Genomic DNA, 18,261 nt, shown 5'->3' on the forward strand with positions numbered 1-18,261 from the left:
CCAGACGGGGAGTGTCATGCTTTCAGCTTGGAAGTAATTAATGTTAGTGGAACTTGTAATACCAATATTGTCCACAAGATGCCACTGTGACAATACAATTGTTGTACAGTACTTTATGGTATTTCCTGTTCTCTATTACTGAGTATTAGTTCCACCTCTCTCTGAGAAAATCTCCATTTTAGACTTACCTCATGGAGGAGCAGTCAGCATCTGAGGTTGTTGTGGGAGATTCCTGAAGCTCCGTTTGAAGCATCACTGGTATGCCTATGAACTGTCAGTTATATACTCAGTGCATATATTGTTTATGTTTGTACACTGATTGTATGTTTATTTACAGTTTCACCTATTCACAATCCTATTTGCATATCCATCTGACTTGTAACCTGTTCATGTGACCACCATTCTTTCACTGGAATAAAGCCTTAAGTTACAAAAGGACTGGTTATTGTAGGATTAAAGGTTTAGCTGTATGTTGAGCTACACTCGCCTGGGGCATACATGTAGTGAGAACAGAACAGGACCCCTTCATCACACATGCTTTGATTAAGGGGTCCTGAAAGATCTTAAAACATTGCATGCTTTATTGTGTGATTGTAATTCAACTTAAATGTAACTGTATTTCAGTGTGCGGATGACATATGATGGTGTGCAATAGGAATATGGTACATAAAACATGCCCCTTTAAAGCGGTATTAAACTCAACAACAAAAATGAACAAAAATGCAGGTCACCAATTCTGAAATGTGGTGACTAAATTTGTTTTCTTTTTTTAGGCTTTTTCCCTACTTTTTATGTGGTGATCTAGCCACTTAGTGTGTTATTTTTTAACCACTTCTGGACCGGGAGAATTTGCCCCCTTAATGACCAGGCCATTTTTTGCAATATGGCACTGCGTTACTCTAACAGACAATTGCGCAGTCGTGCGACGCTGTACCTAATTAAAATTTATGTCTTTTTTCCCCCACAAATAGAGCTTTCTTTTGGTGGCATTTGATCACCTCTGCGATCTTTACTTTTTTGAGCTATAAACAATAGAAAAAATAGCAGCAGTTCTGAAAAATAAAAACAATGTTTTTTACATTCTGTTATATAATATTCCCCCCCCCCCCAAAAAAAAAATCAAAAATCAAATTTTTTTAACATTTAAGGCCAATTTGTTTTCTGCTATGAATTTTTGGTAAAAAAAATAGCAATAAGCGTATTTTGATTGGTTTGCGCAAAAGTAATCGTGTCTACTAACTACTGAAAAGATTTATGTCATTTTTATTGTTTTTTTTTTTATTTACTAGTAGAGTTGAGCGGACACCTGGATGTCCGTGTTCGGTGGGTTCGGCCGAACTTGAAAAAAAAGTCCGGGTCCGTGTCCTGGACTTTTTCCGAACTTTACCCGGACACCGAACCCCATTGAAGTCAATGGGGACCCAAACTTTCAGGCACTAAAATGGCTCTAAAACACCAAAGGAAAGGGCTAGAGTGCTGCAAATGGCAGCAAAACGTAGTTAAGAGCATGGCAAGTGCTCTGCAAACAAATGTGGATAGGGAAATAACTTAAAACAAAAAAAAACAGAAAAATAAAACAATGTGCTTCATCTGTGAAGGACGAGGCCCATATGGAGTAGGAGGGAGGTTGAGGTGGTGGTGGATGTGGCGGTGTCATAGGCGTGCGCACAGGGTGTGCCGGGTGTGCCTGGGCACACCCTAATCACCTAGGGCACATTAGCATTATCGCTCTGTTTGCCAGTGAGGAGATGGGAAAGATCTCCCTCAGACCTGCTCTGCCATAAGAGAAGTGCCACACACTTCTATTTCACTTTGCCAGCAGGGAGAGTAATGTATCGGGGCCATGTGCATGTAGGCAAACACATGCATGTATATTTAAACTTTGGAGTGCACACCCTAATGCAATAGGCTGCGCACACCTATGGGCGGTGTAGGTGGAAGCGGCGGTGGAGGAGGACGAGGTAGCCAACACTGCTTTTTTTCAGAAATTTTAAATGAGGGTACACCCCAAAAGAGTGAGAAAGAGCAAAAATAGAACAATGGCTGGGTAAGGTCGGTATCCATCGCTATTCTGCACAAGGTACGGAAAAGTCCCGTGGGATCCATGCCTGGTTCATTTTAATGAACGTGAGCTTGTCCACATTGTCTCTGGACAGGCGGCTGCGCTTGTCTGTGATAACGCCCCCAGCCGTGCTAAATACCCGTTCAGATAATACACTGGCTGCAGGGCACGCCAGCACCTCCAAGGCGTAAAGGGCAAGCTCAGGCCATGTGCCCAATTTGGAGACCCAGAAGTTGAAGGGGGCAGACCCCTCATTCAGTACGTCTAGACGTGTGCACACATACTGCTCCACCATGTTGGTGAAATGCTGCCTCCTGCTAAAACGTTCCATATGAGCTGCTGGTGCTGCTGTTTGTTGTGGCGTGCTGACAAAGCTTTTCCACATTTCGGCCATGCTAACCCTGCCTTCTGAGGTGCTGGCCGTGCCCTGGTTGCGTTGGCGACCTCTTCCTCCTCCTCCTCCTCCTCCTCTGCCTTGTGCTTCCACTGTGGCCCCGCTGTCAGGTGGGAATGCCAGCAGCATCGCGTCTACCAGCGTGCGCTTGTACTCGCGCATCTTGCGATCGCGCTCCAGTGAGTGAATTAAGGACGGTACGTTGTCTTTGTAACGGGGATCCAGCAGCGTGGCCACCCAGTAATCAGCACAAGTTAGAATGTGGGCAACTCGGCGGTCATTGTGGAGACACTGCAGCATGTAATCGCTCATGTGTGCCAGGCTGCCCAGAGGCAACGAAAGGCTGTCCTCTGTGGGAGGTGTATCGTCTGTGTCCTCTGTATCCCCCCAGCCATGCACCAGTGATGGCCATGAGCTGGCCTGGGTGCCACCCTGCTGTGAACATGGTTCCATCTCCTCCTCCGTCACTGTCACGGCACTGCCGCGTACTCACCTGCGTCTGGGCGCCTGCGGCGTTCTCGCAACAGAGTCTCGGTGCTTGCCGGTCGCAGAGACACCCCCTCTGGGTCTGCGGTGGCTCCTTCTCCTCCCCTCACCTCTGAGGCCTGCAGCGGCACACTGTCATGGCAAGATGGCGGTCGCCATGCGGTTACAGTGTTTTACACACAGGGAGAGAGGAGAGTTGAAGATCTGGTAAGATCAGGTTCTATGAAGCAAACCAAGATGGCGCTGGGTCTCTGACCTCCCTTTATAGCCCCTGGCAGCCCCACCTACTGGTGGGAGGTGGTCGGGTCATGTGATCCTGGCTCCCTATATAAACCAAGCACACCTTCCAGTCAGTGCTTGGTTATTTTCCTTGCTCCTGTGTGTCTGCTAATTGCATTGCCTGTGTTCCTGGTTCCTGATCCTTTCTCCCTCAGGTGGATACTCCTTGATTGCCTGCCAGACCTGACTCCAGAGTTGTCGACCTTACCTCCTTCTCTTCATTAAAGGCCTCCGTGCCACCACAGACCCTACGGGGCCCTGTTCCCACTTCCAGGGACTCCTGAGGGTCGTGATTGTAAGGGAGTGCTGTTCCACTGCAACTGGGTTCCCTCTCCACTGCAAGACCCCAGGTGGGTTGTGACATAATAACCAAGCCGCAAAAATGGAACCCGCAGGAACAGCCGAAGCTATTACTGCTCTCACCCAACAGATGACAGCCTTGGCTCAAGCCGTCCAAGATCTACAAGCCAGTAACGCTATGCTTCTTCAACATGAACAAAGAAGGGCTCAGTCTGTACCCCTTCCAGACTCACCCCCAGCCACTGGTCCAGTACTAACTGCATTCCCAGAACCAGCCATTCCTATGCCTGACAAGTTTACTGGAAAGAAGTCTGAACTGCGATCATTCATCACAGCTTGTGAACTACTCTTCGTCCTAAAACCACGCACCTACCCCAATGATTACGTGAAGGTCCGCACAACCATTGCCTTGCTGTCAGGTCAACCACAAACCTGGGCACACCAACTCCTGCACTCAAAGAGTCCAATACTGGAGACCTGGGACTCTTTTGCCGCAGCTATGCGTACATTATATGATGACCCTTTGAGACCCTCCGCTGCTCGCTCAGCCCTCCGTTCCCTCCGGCAAGGAAGAAGACCTGTGGAGGATTACACCACGGATTTCCGGGAGTTGGCGTCTGACACTGGTTATAATGAAACTGGCCTGATAGAACAGTACCGACTAGGACTATCCGAGGCCTTAAAAGATGAATTAGCCAGAGTTGGGGTACCCCCTTCCTTGGAGGATCTGATCCTCCTAGTCACCCAATTAGACCGACGCTTCCGTGAACGAAGAAGTGAGAGACAGGCTCCAGCTAATCTCCGGTCCTTGGATTCCCCAGGCCCTATGCCTTCTGCTTCTCCGTCCTCTTCCTCATCCGAGGAACCTATGCAAATAGGCATGGTTCGCCGTCCACTAACGAAAGAAGAACGCAAGAGACGCAGTTCTCAAGGACTTTGTCTCTATTGTGGGAAAGCCGATCACCAACTCCGGTCATGCCCCGTCCGACCCACAACCTCACCTGGTAAGGGTTCCTTAGCCCCTTCTTCCTGGACTTCTACTGTTCCAGCCACCTCTTCTTACTTGTCTGTTTCTCTTTCTCTCCAGTGGGGAAGTAGAGATCTCCAGATTACGGCCATCATCGACTCCGGAGCCAGCGGGTGTTTCATAGACCAGACCTTGGTCCGATCACATCATCTGCCTATGCAACTTAAGTCACGGCCGTTATCCCTATTCGTGGTAGATGGGACTCCTATCAAAACTGGACCCGTACTACATGAAACCGTTCCCATCTGTCTCCTACTTGGTCACCATAAAGAGACTATCAATTTGGATATTGTACCCTCACCAATATTCCCACTCATCCTCGGCCTTCCCTGGCTTCGCGCCCACAATCCAGCGATAGACTGGATTAAGGGTACTCTCACCTTCTCTTCCACCTTTTGCACCACCACTTGCTTAAAAGAGGCACCCACGCATCTACTCACGATAAACCTTGACCCTCCAGTTATCTTGCCAGACAAATACAAAGAATTCCAGGATGTCTTCAACAAACAGAATGCAGATCAGTTGCCCCCAAGACGTCCATATGATTGTCCAATCGATTTGCTCCCAGGTGCCCCTATCCCCTATGGACGTGTATTCCCTCTGTCGGAAACTGAACTCGTGCACCTCAAAGGGTACATTTCTGACAGCCTCGCCAAAGGTTTCATCAGACCTTCCACGTCACCAGCAGGAGCAGGTATATTTTTTGTTGGTAAGAAAGATGGAGGTCTTCGCCCATGTATTGACTACCGTGCCTTGAATAACATCACTATTAAAAATCGATATCCTTTACCTCTGATACCTGAGCTCCTAGATCGATTAAGGAAAGCAAAGATTTTCTCGAAACTAGACCTAAGAGGGGCATATAACCTGGTCCGCATACGCAAGGGGGATGAGTGGAAGACAGCATTCAGGACACGCTACGGACATTTTGAATATCTTGTCATGCCCTTCGGGCTCTGCAATGCCCCGGCCACATTCCAGCACTTTCTGAATGATGTCTTCCGTGATATACTGGATTCTTTTGTCGTAATATATCTAGACGACATCCTGATCTTCTCCTCTTCTTCTGCTGAACATAATGAGCATATGAGAAGGGTACTTCTCCGTCTCCGTGAGCACAGACTCTATGCCAAGTTGGAGAAATGTGTTTTTGATACAGAATCTGTGGAATTCCTGGGGTACTTGATCTCTCCGGGGCAGATACAAATGGACCCTCGTAAGATCACAGCTATCCTGGAGTGGCCTATCCCTAAGGACAAGAAGTCTGTACAGCGCTTCATTGGGTTTGCCAATTTCTATAGACGTTTTATCAAAGGTTTTTCCCAGGTATGCTCCCCCATTACAGCCCTGACAAAAAGCCACAACCTGTTCACATGGACCAACCAAGCTCAAGAGGCCTTTGAGAAACTAAAAGAACTGTTTACCCAGGCTCCTATTCTCATCCAGCCCGATTCTACAAAGGCCTTCTTCCTTGAAGTTGATGCCTCCGATATTGCCATTGGGGGTATCCTGTCCCAAAGAGGTGAGAGGGATGATCGACTTCACCCCGTGGCATTCTACTCACGAAAACTCCTGCCCGCTGAAATAAACTACGACGTGGGCGAAAGGGAACTTCTTGCTGTCAAAAACACTCTAGAGGAATGGCGCCATCTCCTTGAAGGAGCACCCTTACCTGTAACTGTATATACAGACCACCGTAATCTAGAGTACCTACGTACTGCTAAGAGACTGCGCCCCCGTCAAGCCCGCTGGGCTTTATTCTTTTCCAGATTTAATTTGCAGATCACCTACCGCCCTGGGTCAAAAAATCAAAAGGCAGATGCTCTATCACGCATGTATGAAAAGACAAACCCAACAGGTCAAACCCAAGACACCATCCTACCTCCAAACCAATTCCTAGCAATACAGGTATCACTCCTAGACCGTATACGCAATTCATCGGTCCAACCACCGGTGATGATACCTCCTCTGATCCAGAAACAAGGCTTATGGTACCATGGTGAACAACTGTATATACCACCTTCACTCCAGTCTGAGGTAATTGGCCAGTTCCATGATACCCTTTCAGCAGGTCACGGAGGAATTACCCAGACATTTGAAAACATTAGCCGTTATTATTGGTGGCCTTCTATTAAATCGGACGTCAGGGATTATGTCCTTTCTTGTGATATATGTGCTCGATCAAAGACCCCAAAGATAAAACCTGTGGGTCTTCTCCAACCTCCTGCAGTTCCTCGAGGACCATGGACCGACATAGCCATGGACTTTATTGTGGATCTACCCTTATCACACAAACACAACACCATCATGGTGGTAGTGGATAGATTCACAAAAATGGCACATTTCATTCCTTCTGTAGGACTTCCATCTGCTTCAAAGACTGCCTCCTTGTTCCTGCAAAACATCTTTCGGATACATGGATTACCCCAAACCATCATCACTGACCGTGGGTCCCAGTTCACCTCCCATTTCTGGTCCCATTTTTGTCGTCATCTAAGGATCCAACGATGTTTATCCTCGGCTTACCATCCTCAGACCAACGGCCAAACAGAACGTACCAACCAGATTCTAGAACAATATCTTCGTTGTTTCACTACACATCTGCAAGACGACTGGTTATCTCTGCTTCCCACAGCAGAGTTCTCCTACAACAACCACATGCACCACTCCAGCAAGATGACACCTTTTTATGCCAACTATGGTTTCCATCCATGTGCCCTTCCAGAGCTACCTTGTCCAAACACAGTGCCCGATGTAGCCTCACAACTGAACAAACTTAGACATCTTAAGCCTATGTTGTACCAGACCCTGAAAATAGCACAACAACGCTACAAAGGATATGCAGACAAGAAAAGGTCCCCAGCACCCACCTATGTGCCAGGGGACAAAGTCTGGCTGTCCACACAACATATGCATTTGTCTTGCCCCTCACGGAAGTTGGGACCACGTTACATAGGGCCTTTCACTATCACCGAGATCCTATCTGCTGTGGCCGTCCGCCTGGATCTCCCTTCCACCTACAGGTTACATCCGGTTTTTCATGTATCCCTCCTAAAACCTTGGAAACCCAACAGATTTCCTTCCCGTATTGTGGCTCCACCCTCTCCAGTGGTTGTGGATGGCTCTGAAGAGTTTGAAGTCCAAGAGATTCTTGATTCCAGACGTCGTAGGGGAAATCTGGAGTATCTCATCCACTGGAAAGGGTATGGCCCAGAGGAAAGATCCTGGGAGCCAGCTAAGAATGTTCATGCACCTGCCAAGGTTAGAGCTTTCCACAGAAGACACCCTGGCCGACCAACCCTATTTCGCAGCCTGAGGTCGCGTTTAGGAAGGGGGCTCTGTCACGGCACTGCCGCGTACTCACCTGCGTCTGGGCGCCTGCGGCGTTCTCGCAACAGAGTCTCGGTGCTTGCCGGTCGCAGAGACACCCCCTCTGGGTCTGCGGTGGCTCCTTCTCCTCCCCTCACCTCTGAGGCCTGCAGCGGCACACTGTCATGGCAAGATGGCGGTCGCCATGCGGTTACAGTGTTTTACACAGAGGGAGAGAGGAGAGTTGAAGATCTGGTAAGATCAGGTTCTATGAAGCAAACCAAGATGGCGCTGGGTCTCTGACCTCCCTTTATAGCCCCTGGCAGCCCCACCTACTGGTGGGAGGTGGTCGGGTCATGTGATCCTGGCTCCCTATATAAACCAAGCACACCTTCCAGTCAGTGCTTGGTTATTTTCCTTGCTCCTGTGTGTCTGCTAATTGCATTGCCTGTGTTCCTGGTTCCTGATCCTTTCTCCCTCAGGTGGATACTCCTTGATTGCCTGCCAGACCTGACTCCAGAGTTGTCGACCTTACCTCCTTCTCTTCATTAAAGGCCTCCGTGCCACCACAGACCCTACGGGGCCCTGTTCCCACTTCCAGGGACTCCTGAGGGTCGTGATTGTAAGGGAGTGCTGTTCCACTGCAACTGGGTTCCCTCTCCACTGCAAGACCCCAGGTGGGTTGTGACAGTCACCTCCTCCTCATCCTCCTCATCCTCCAGAACTGTGCCCCTGCTGGACAATTGTGTCCCTGGCGTTTGTGTGTGCAGGAACCCACCCTCGGAGCCCCTTGCGAATGACTGCCCTAAAAACCTTGGAAATGTTACCTCTTCATCCTCCTCCTCCTCATCCTGTGCCTTATCCTCTTCCATCATCGCCCGAATTGTTTTTTGAAGGAGGCATAGAAGTGGGATAGTTAAGCTGACAACGGCGTCATCGGCACTGGCCATGTTGGTGGAGTACTCAAAACAGTGCAACAAGGCACACAGGTCTCGCATGGAGGCCCAGTTATTGGTGGTGAAGTGGTGCTGTTCCGCAGAGCGACTCACGCGTGCGTGCTGCAGCTGAAACTCCACTATGGCCTGCTGCTGCTCGCACAGTCTTTCCAGCATGTGCAAGGTGGAGTTCCACCTTGTGGGCACGTCACATATGAGGCGGTGAGCGGGAAGGCCGAAGTTACATTGCAGCGCTGACAGGCGAGCAGCAGCAGGGTGAGAACGCCGAAAGTGCGCACAGATGGCCCGCACTTTCTGCAGCAGCTCTGACATATCGGGGTAATTTTTAAGGAACCTCTGCACCACCAAATTTAGCACATGCGCCAGGCAAGGGATGTGCGTCAAACCGGCTAGGCCCAGAGCTGCTATGAGATTTCGCCCGTTATCGCACACCACCAGGCCGGGCTTGAGGCTCGCTGGCAGCAACCACTCATTTGTCTGCTGTTCCATGCTCCTCCGCAACTCCTGCGCGGTGTGTGGTTTTTCCCCCAAACAGGCAAGTTTTAAAACTGCCTGCTGTCGTTTACCCCTGGCCGTGCTGAAGTTGGTGGTGAAGGTGTTACGCTGACTGGATGAGGAGGCGGTAGAGGATGAGGAAGCGGAGTAGGAGGAGTTAGGAACAGGAGGTAAACTGAAGCGCCCTGCAATCCTTGGTGGTGGAAGGACATGCGCCAAATTGCTATCCGCCTCAGGCCCATCAGCCACTGCATTTACCCAGTGTGCCGTTAGGGAGATATGACGCCCCTGACCGTGCTTACTGGTAGTTGGGTGAACCTTGCCACAGATGGCGTTGCGCAGTGCACACCTGATTTTTTCCCCCACTTGGTTGTGCAGGGAAGGGATGGCTTGCCTGGAAAAGTAGTGGCGGCTGGGCACGACGTACTGTGGGACAGCCACCGACATAAGGTTTTTAAAACTGTGCGTCTCCACCAGATGGAATGACAGCATTTCAAAGGCCAAGAATTTTGAAATGCAGGCATTCAGGGCCAGGGATCGCGGGTGGGTAGGGGGGTACTTCCTCTTCCTCCTAAGTGTTTGGGAGATGGAAAGCTGAACGCTTCCACGGGACATTGTGGAGATGGTTGGTGACCCAGGTGGTGGTGTTGCTGACAGATCGTCTGTTTGCGGGGTGGCAGGTGCCAGTATCACTACAGATGTGGATGGAGAGGCCGAGACTGCAGCAGAAGAGGAAGCAGGATGTGCCAGAGACGTTTCTTGGTTTTGAAGGTGTCTACTCCACTGCAGCTCATGCTTTGCACTTAGATGCCTGATCATGCAGGTTGTGCTCAGGTTGAGAAGGTTTATGCCTCGCTTCAGGCTCTGATTGCACAGGGTGCAAACCACTCGTGTCCTGTCATCAGCACATTTTCTGAAGAACTTCCACGCTAGAGAACTCCTTTGAGCTGGCTTTGATGCGCTCGTTCCCTTGCTGCGTTGGGCAGTAGCAGGTGTAGTGTCTAGGGCACGGCCGCTCCGCTTCTGCACCCTGCTCCCTCTTCTGCTTTGCTGGTGGCTCTGTGCGACCACCGCCTCTTCCTCCAAACTACTCAGGTCACCTGCATGACCTTCATTCCATGTGGGGTCGAGGATCTCATCGTCCTCCACATCATCTTCCACCCAGTCTTCACCCCTGCCCTCCTTGTCGGTCTCCACAATTCTGAATGCCGCAGCAGTTGGCACCTGCGTTTCGTCATCATCGGAGACGTGCTGCGATGGTCCTTGCATGTACTCATCTTGAGAAATAAGTGGTTAGGCATCGCTGCACTCAATCTCTTCCACTTCTGGGGCAGGGCTAGGTGGATGGCCCTGGGAAACCCTGCTGACAGAGTCCTCAAAAAGAAGAAGAGACTGCTGTATGACTTGGGGCTCAGACTGCTTGCCTGATTTGCAAGGGGGTGAGGTGAAAGACGGTTGGACATTGGCTGCAGGTGCCAACTCTGACCTTTCTGCAGTAGACTGGGTGGAAGACAATGTGAAGGAACTGGAGGCACTGTCAGCATCAGTCATCCAATCTACTATCGCCTCTACTTGTTCTGGCCTCATCACTTCTAGAGGCGTATGATGCCGTACGAAATACTGCTGCAGGTTCTGTCGCCTACTCACACTTGAGGAAGGTGTTTCACTTGTGCGTTTAGCTGGCACAGATCGACCACATCCTCTCCTTGCAACAGGAGCTCTACCAGCAGCACCATGACCCAGGCCACGGCCCCTATTTGACGGTCTCCTCATATTTCTGTAATTTATGATCTTGCCCTAGAAAGGTGTTTATTGAATAGCGGAACAAAACAACAACAGTATCGCACGGGTGTATCTCACAGTCAAATATGCAAACTATGCCGCAATTTAATTTTTTTTACCCCAAAAGGGTGTATATTGAATAGCGGAATAGGAAAAAGGATAAAAAACGGTGTATCTCACACGTACAAACACAGACTAGGCCCCGATTAAAATTTTTTGTACCCTAAAGGGAGGATGAGGAAGAGGAGTAGGAGGAGTTCGGAACAGGAGGCAAACTGAAGCGCCCTGCAATCCTTGGCGGTGGAAGGAGATGCGCCAAACAAATTTAAAAGGTGTATCTCACACGTACCGATACAGACTATGACGTAATTTAATTTTTTACACTCCAAAATGGTGTATATTGAATAGCGGAATAGGAAAAATTTTATAATACGGTGTATCTCACACGTACAAACACAGACTAAGCCCCGATTACAATTTTTTGTACCCTAAAGGCAGGATGAGGAAGAGGAGTAGGAGGAGTTGGGAACAGGAGGCAAACTGAAGCGCCCTGCAATCCTCGGCGGTGGAAGGAGATGCGCCAAACAAATTTAAAAAGGTGTATCTCACATGTACCGATACAGACTATGCCGTAATTTAATTTTTTACACTCAAACAGGGTGTATATTGAATAGCGGAATAGGAAAAATTTTACAAAACTGTGTATCTCACACGTACAAACACAAACTAGGCCCCGATTACTATTTTTTGTACCCAAAGGCAGGATGAGGAAGATTAGTAGGAGGAGTTGGGAACAGGAGGCAAACTGAAGCGCCCTGCAATCCTCGGCGGTGGAAGGAGATGCGCCAAACAAATTTAAAAAGGTGTATCTCACATGTACCGATACAGACTATGCCGTAATTTAATTTTTTACACTCAAACAGGATGTATATTGAATAGCGGAATAGGAAAAATTTTACAAAACGGTGGTGTATCTCACACGTACAAACCCAGACTAGGCCCCGATTACTATTTTTTGTACCCCCAAAGGCAGGATGAAGAGTAGGAGGAGTTCGGAACAGGCAGGAGGCACACTGAAGCACCCTCAAATCCTCGGCAGTATGAGATGCGCCCCAAAAATTTGAAAGGTGTATCTCACACGTACCGACACAGACTATCCCGCAATTTAATTGTTTTTACCCAAAGGTGTAGATTAAATAGCGGAATAGAAAATATTATCAAAAAAAAAGGTGTATGTATCTCACACGTACAGAACCAGACTAGGCCCCGATTACTATTTTTTGTACCCCCAAAGGCAGGATGAGGAGTAGGAGGAGTTCGGAACAGGCAGGAGGCAGACTGAAGAACCCTCAAATCCTCGGCAGTATGAGATGCGCCCCAAAAATTGGATAGGTGTATCTCACACGTACCAACACAGACTATCCCGCAATTTAATTGTTTTTACCCAAAGGTATAGATTGAATAGCGGAATAGAAAATATGATATCAAAAGGTGTATGTATCTCACACGTACCGACACAGACTATCCCGCAATTTAATTGTTTTTACTCCAAAGGTGTAGATTAAATAGCGGAATAGAAAATATTATCAAAAGGTGTATGTATCTCACACGTTCTGACACAGACTATCCCGCAATTTAATTGTTTTTACTCCAAAGTTGTAGATTGAATAGCAGAATAGAAAATATGATATCAAAAGGTGTATGTATCTCACACGTACCGATACAGACTATCCCGCAATTTAATTGTTTTTACTCCAAAGGTGTAGATTAAATAGCGGAATAGAAAATATTATCAAAAGGTGTATGCATCTCACACGTACCGACACAGACTATCCCGCAATTTAATTGTTTTTACCCAAAGGTGTAGATTAAATAGCGGAATAGAAAATATTATCAAAAAAAAAGGTGTATGTATCTCACACGTACAGAACCAGACTAGGCCCCGATTACTATTTTTTGTACCCCCAAAGGCAGGATGAGGAGTAGGAGGAGTTCGGAACAGGCAGGAGGCAGACTGAAGCACCCTCAAATCCTCGGCAGTATGAGATGCGCCCCAAAAATTGGAAAGGTGTATCTCACACGTACCAACACACACTATCCCGCAATTTAATTGTTTTTACCCAAAGGTATAGATTGAATAGCGGAATAGAAAATATGATATCAAAAGGTGTATGTATCTCACACGTACCAACACAGACTATCCCGCAATTTAATTGTTTTTACTCCAAAGGTGTAGATTAAATAGCGGAATAGAAAATATTATCAAAAGGTGTATGTATCTCACACGTTCCGACACAGACTATCCCGCAATTTAATTGGTTTTACTCCAAAGTTGTAGATTGAATAGCAGAATAGAAAATATGATATCAAAAGGTGTATGTATCTCACACGTACCGATACAGACTATCCCGCAATTTAATTGTTTTTACTCCAAAGGTGTAGATTAAATAGCGGAATAGAAAATATTATCAAAAGGTGTATGTATCTCACACGTACCGACACAGACTATCCCGCAATTTAATTGTTTTTACCCAAAGGTGTAGATTAAATAGCGGAATAGAAAATATTATCAAAAAAAAGGTGTATGTATCTCACACGTACAGAACCAGACTAGGCCCCGATTACTATTTTTTGTACCCCCAAAGGCAGGATGAGGAGTAGGAGGAGTTCGGAACAGGCAGGAGGCAGACTGAAGCACCCTCAAATCCTCGGCAGTATGAGATGCGCCCCAAAAATTGAAAGGTGTATCTCACACGTACCAACACACACTATCCCGCAATTTAATTGTTTTTACCCAAAGGTATAGATTGAATAGCGGAATAGAAAATATGATATCAAAAGGTGTATGTATCTCACACGTACCGATACAGACTATCCCGCAATTTAATTGTTTTTACTCCAAAGGTGTAGATTAAATAGCGGAATAGAAAATATTATCAAAAGGTGTATGTATCTCACACGTTCCGACACAGACTATCCCGCAATTTAATTGTTTTTACTCCAAAGTTGTAGATTGAATAGCATGAATAGATAATATGATATCAAAAGGTGTATGTATCTCACACGTACCGATACAGACTATCCCGCAATTTAATTGTTTTTACTCCAAAGGTGTAGATTAAATAGCGGAATAGAAAATATTATCAAAAGGTGTATGTATCTCACACGTACCGACACAGACTATCCCGCAATTTAATTGTTTTTACTCCAAAGGTGTAGATTGAATAGCGGAATAGAAAATATGATATCAAAAGGTGTATGTATCTCACACGTACCGACACAGACTATCCCGCAATTTAATTGTTTTTACTCCAAAGGTGTAGATTAAATAGCGGAATAGAAAATATTATCAAAAAAAAGGTGTATGTATCTCACACATACAGAACCAGAGTAGGCCGCGATTACTATTTTTTGTACCCCCAAAGGCAGGATGAGGAGTAGGAGGAGTTCGGAACAGGCAGGAGGCAGACTGAAGCACCCTCAAATCCTCGGCAGTATGAGATGCGCCCCAAAAATTGGAAAGGTGCATCTCACACGTACCGACACAGACTATCCCGCAATTTAATTGTTTTTACCCAAAGGTGTAGATTGAATAGCGGAATAGAAAATATGATATCAAAAGGTGTATGTATCTCACACGTAGAGACCCAGACTAGGCCCAAATTACTATTTTTTGTACCCCCAAAGGCAGGATGAGGAGTAGGAGGAGTTCGGAACAGGCAGGAAGCACACTGAAGCACCCTCAAATCCTCGGCATTATGAGATGCGCCCCAAAAATTGGAAAGGTGTATCTCACACGTACCGACACAGACTATCCCACAATTTAATTGTTTTTACCCAAAGGTGTAGATTGAATAGCGGAATAGAAAATATGATATCAAAAGGTGTATGTATCTCACACGTAGAGACCCAGACTAGGCCCAAATTACTATTTTTTGTACCCCCAAAGGCAGGATGAGGAGTTGGAGGAGTTCGGAAAACAGGCAGCACCCTCAAATCCTCGGCAGTATGAGATGCGCCCCAAAAATTGGAAAGGTGTATCTCACACGTACCGATACAGACTATCCCGCAATTTAATTGTTTTTACCCAAAGGTGTAGATTGAATAGCGGAATAGAAAATATGATATTAAAAGGTGTATGTATCTCACACATAGAGACCCAGACTAGGCCCAAATTACTATTTTTTGTACCCCCAAAGGGAGTAGGAGGAGTTCGGAACAGGCAGCACCCTCAAATTCTCGGCAGCATGAGATGCGCCCCAAAAATTGGAAAGGTGTATCTCACACGTACCGATACAGACTATCCCGCAATTTAATTGTTTTTACCCAAAGGTGTAGATTGAATAGCGGAATAGAAAATATGATATCAAAAGGTGTATGTATCTCACACGTAGAGACCCAGACTAGGCCCAAATTACTATTTTTTGTACCCCCAAAGGCAGGATGAGGAGTAGGAGGAGTTCGGAACAGGCAGCACCCTCAAATCCTTGGCAGTATGAGATGCGCCCCAAAAATTGGAAAGGTGCATCTCACACGTACCGACACAGACTATCCCGCAATTTAATTGTTTTTACCCAAAGGTGTAGATTGAATAGCGGAATAGAAAATATGATATCAAAAGGTGTATGTATCTCACACGTAGAGACCCAGACTAGGCCCAAATTACTATTTTTTGTACCCCCAAAGGCAGGATGAGGAGTAGGAGGAGTTCGGAACAGGCAGGAAGCACACTGAAGCACCCTCAAATCCTCGGCATTATGAGATGCGCCCCAAAAATTGGAAAGGTGTATCTCACACGTACCGACACAGACTATCCCGCAATTTAATTGTTTTTACCCAAAGGTGTAGATTGAATAGCGGAATAGAAAATATGATATCAAAAGGTGTATGTATCTCACACGTAGAGACCCAGACTAGGCCCAAATTACTATTTTTTGTACCCCCAAAGGCAGGATGAGGAGTTGGAGGAGTTCGGAAAACAGGCAGCACCCTCAAATCCTCGGCAGTATGAGATGCGCCCCAAAAATTGGAAAGGTGTATCTCACACGTACCGATACAGACTATCCCGCAATTTAATTGTTTTTACCCAAAGGTGTAGATTGAATAGCGGAATAGAAAATATGATATTAAAAGGTGTATGTATCTCACACATAGAGACCCAGACTAGGCCCAAATTACTATTTTTTGTACCCCCAAAGGGAGTAGGAGGAGTTCGGAACAGGCAGCACCCTCAAATTCTCGGCAGCATGAGATGCGCCCCAAAAATTGGAAAGGTGTATCTCACACGTACCGATACAGACTATCCCGCAATTTAATTGTTTTTACCCAAAGGTGTAGATTGAATAGCGGAATAGAAAAAATGATATCAAAAGGTGTATGTATCTCACACGTAGAGACCCAGACTAGGCCCAAATTACTATTTTTTGTACCCCCAAAGGCAGGATGAGGAGTAGGAGGAGTTCAGAACAGGCAGCACCCTCAAATCCTCGGCAATATGAGATGCGCCCCAAAAATTGGAAAGGTGTATCTCACACGTACTGATACAGACTATCCCGCAATTTAATTGTTTTTACTCCAAAGGTGTAGATTGAATAGCGGAATAGAAAATATGATATCAAAAGGTGTATGTATCTCACACGTAGAGACCCAGACTAGGCCCAAATTACTATTTTTTGTACCCCCAAAGGCAGGATGAGGAGTAGGAGGAGTTCGGAACAGGCAGCACCCTCAAATCCTCGGCAGTATGAGATGCGCCCCAAAAATTGGAAAGGTGTATCTCACACGTACCGATACAGACTATCCCGCAATTTAATTGTTTTTACCCAAAGGTGTAGATTGAATAGCGGAATAGAAAATATAATATCAAAAGGTGTATGTATCTCACACGTAGAGACCCAGACTAGGCCCAAATTACTATTTTTTGTACCCCCAAAGGCAGGATGAGGAGTAGGAGGAGTCCGGAACAGGCAGCACCCTCAAATCCTCGGCAGTATGAGATGCGCCCCAAAAATTGGAAAGTTGTATCTCACACGTACCGATACAGACTATCCCGCAATTTAATTGTTTTTACCCAAAGGTGTAGATTGAATAGCGGAATAGAAAATATGATATCAAAAGGTGTATGTATCTCACACGTAGAGACCCAGACTAGGCCCAAATTACTATTTTTTGTACCCCCAAAGGCAGGAGGAGGAGTAGGAGGAGTTCGGAACAGGCAGCACCCTCAAATCCTCGGCAGTATGAGATGCGCCCCAAAAATTGGAAAGGTATATCTCACACGTACCGATACAGACTATCCCGCAATTTAATTGTTTTTACCCAAAGGTGTAGATTGAATAGCGGAATAGAAAATATGATATCAAAAGGTGTATGTATCTCACACGTAGAGACCCAAACTAGGCCCAAATTACTGGTTTTGTACCCCCAAAGGCAGGATGAGGAGTAGGAGGAGTTCGGAACAGGCAGCACCCTCAAATCCTCGGCAGTATGAGATGCGCTCCAAAAATTGGAAAGGTGTATCTCACACGTACCGATACAGACTATCCCGCAATTTAATTGTTTTTACCCAAAGGTGTAGATTGAATAGCGGAATAGAAAATATGATATCAAAAGGTGTATGTATCTCACACGTAGAGACCCAGACTAGGCCCAAATTACTATTTTTGTACCCCCAAAGGCAGGATGAGGAGTAGGAGGAGTTCGGAACAGGCAGCACCCTCAAATCCTCGGCAGTATGAGATGCACCCCAAAAATTGGAAAGGTGTATCTCACACGTACCGATACAGACTATCCCGCAATTTAATTGTTTTTATCCAAAGGTGTAGATTGAATAGCGGAATAGAAAATATGATATCAAAAGGTGTATATATCTCACACGTAGAGACCCAGACTAGGCCCAAATTACTATTTTTTGTACCCCCAAAGGCAGGATGAGGAGTAGGAGGAGTTCGGAACAGGCAGCACCCTCAAATCCTCGACAGTATGAGATGCGCCCCAAAAATTGGAAAGGTGTATCTCACACGTACCGATACAGACTATCCCGCAATTTAATTGTTTTTACCCAAAGGTGTAGATTGAATAGCGGAATAGAAAATATGATATCAAAAGGTGTATGTATCTCACACGTAGAGACCCAGACTAGGCCCAAATTACTATTTTTTGTACCCCCAAA

This window comes from Pelophylax lessonae (assembly GCF_965119305.1).
Source record: "Pelophylax lessonae genome assembly, chromosome: 2".
Classification (NCBI taxonomy): domain Eukaryota; kingdom Metazoa; phylum Chordata; class Amphibia; order Anura; family Ranidae; genus Pelophylax; species Pelophylax lessonae.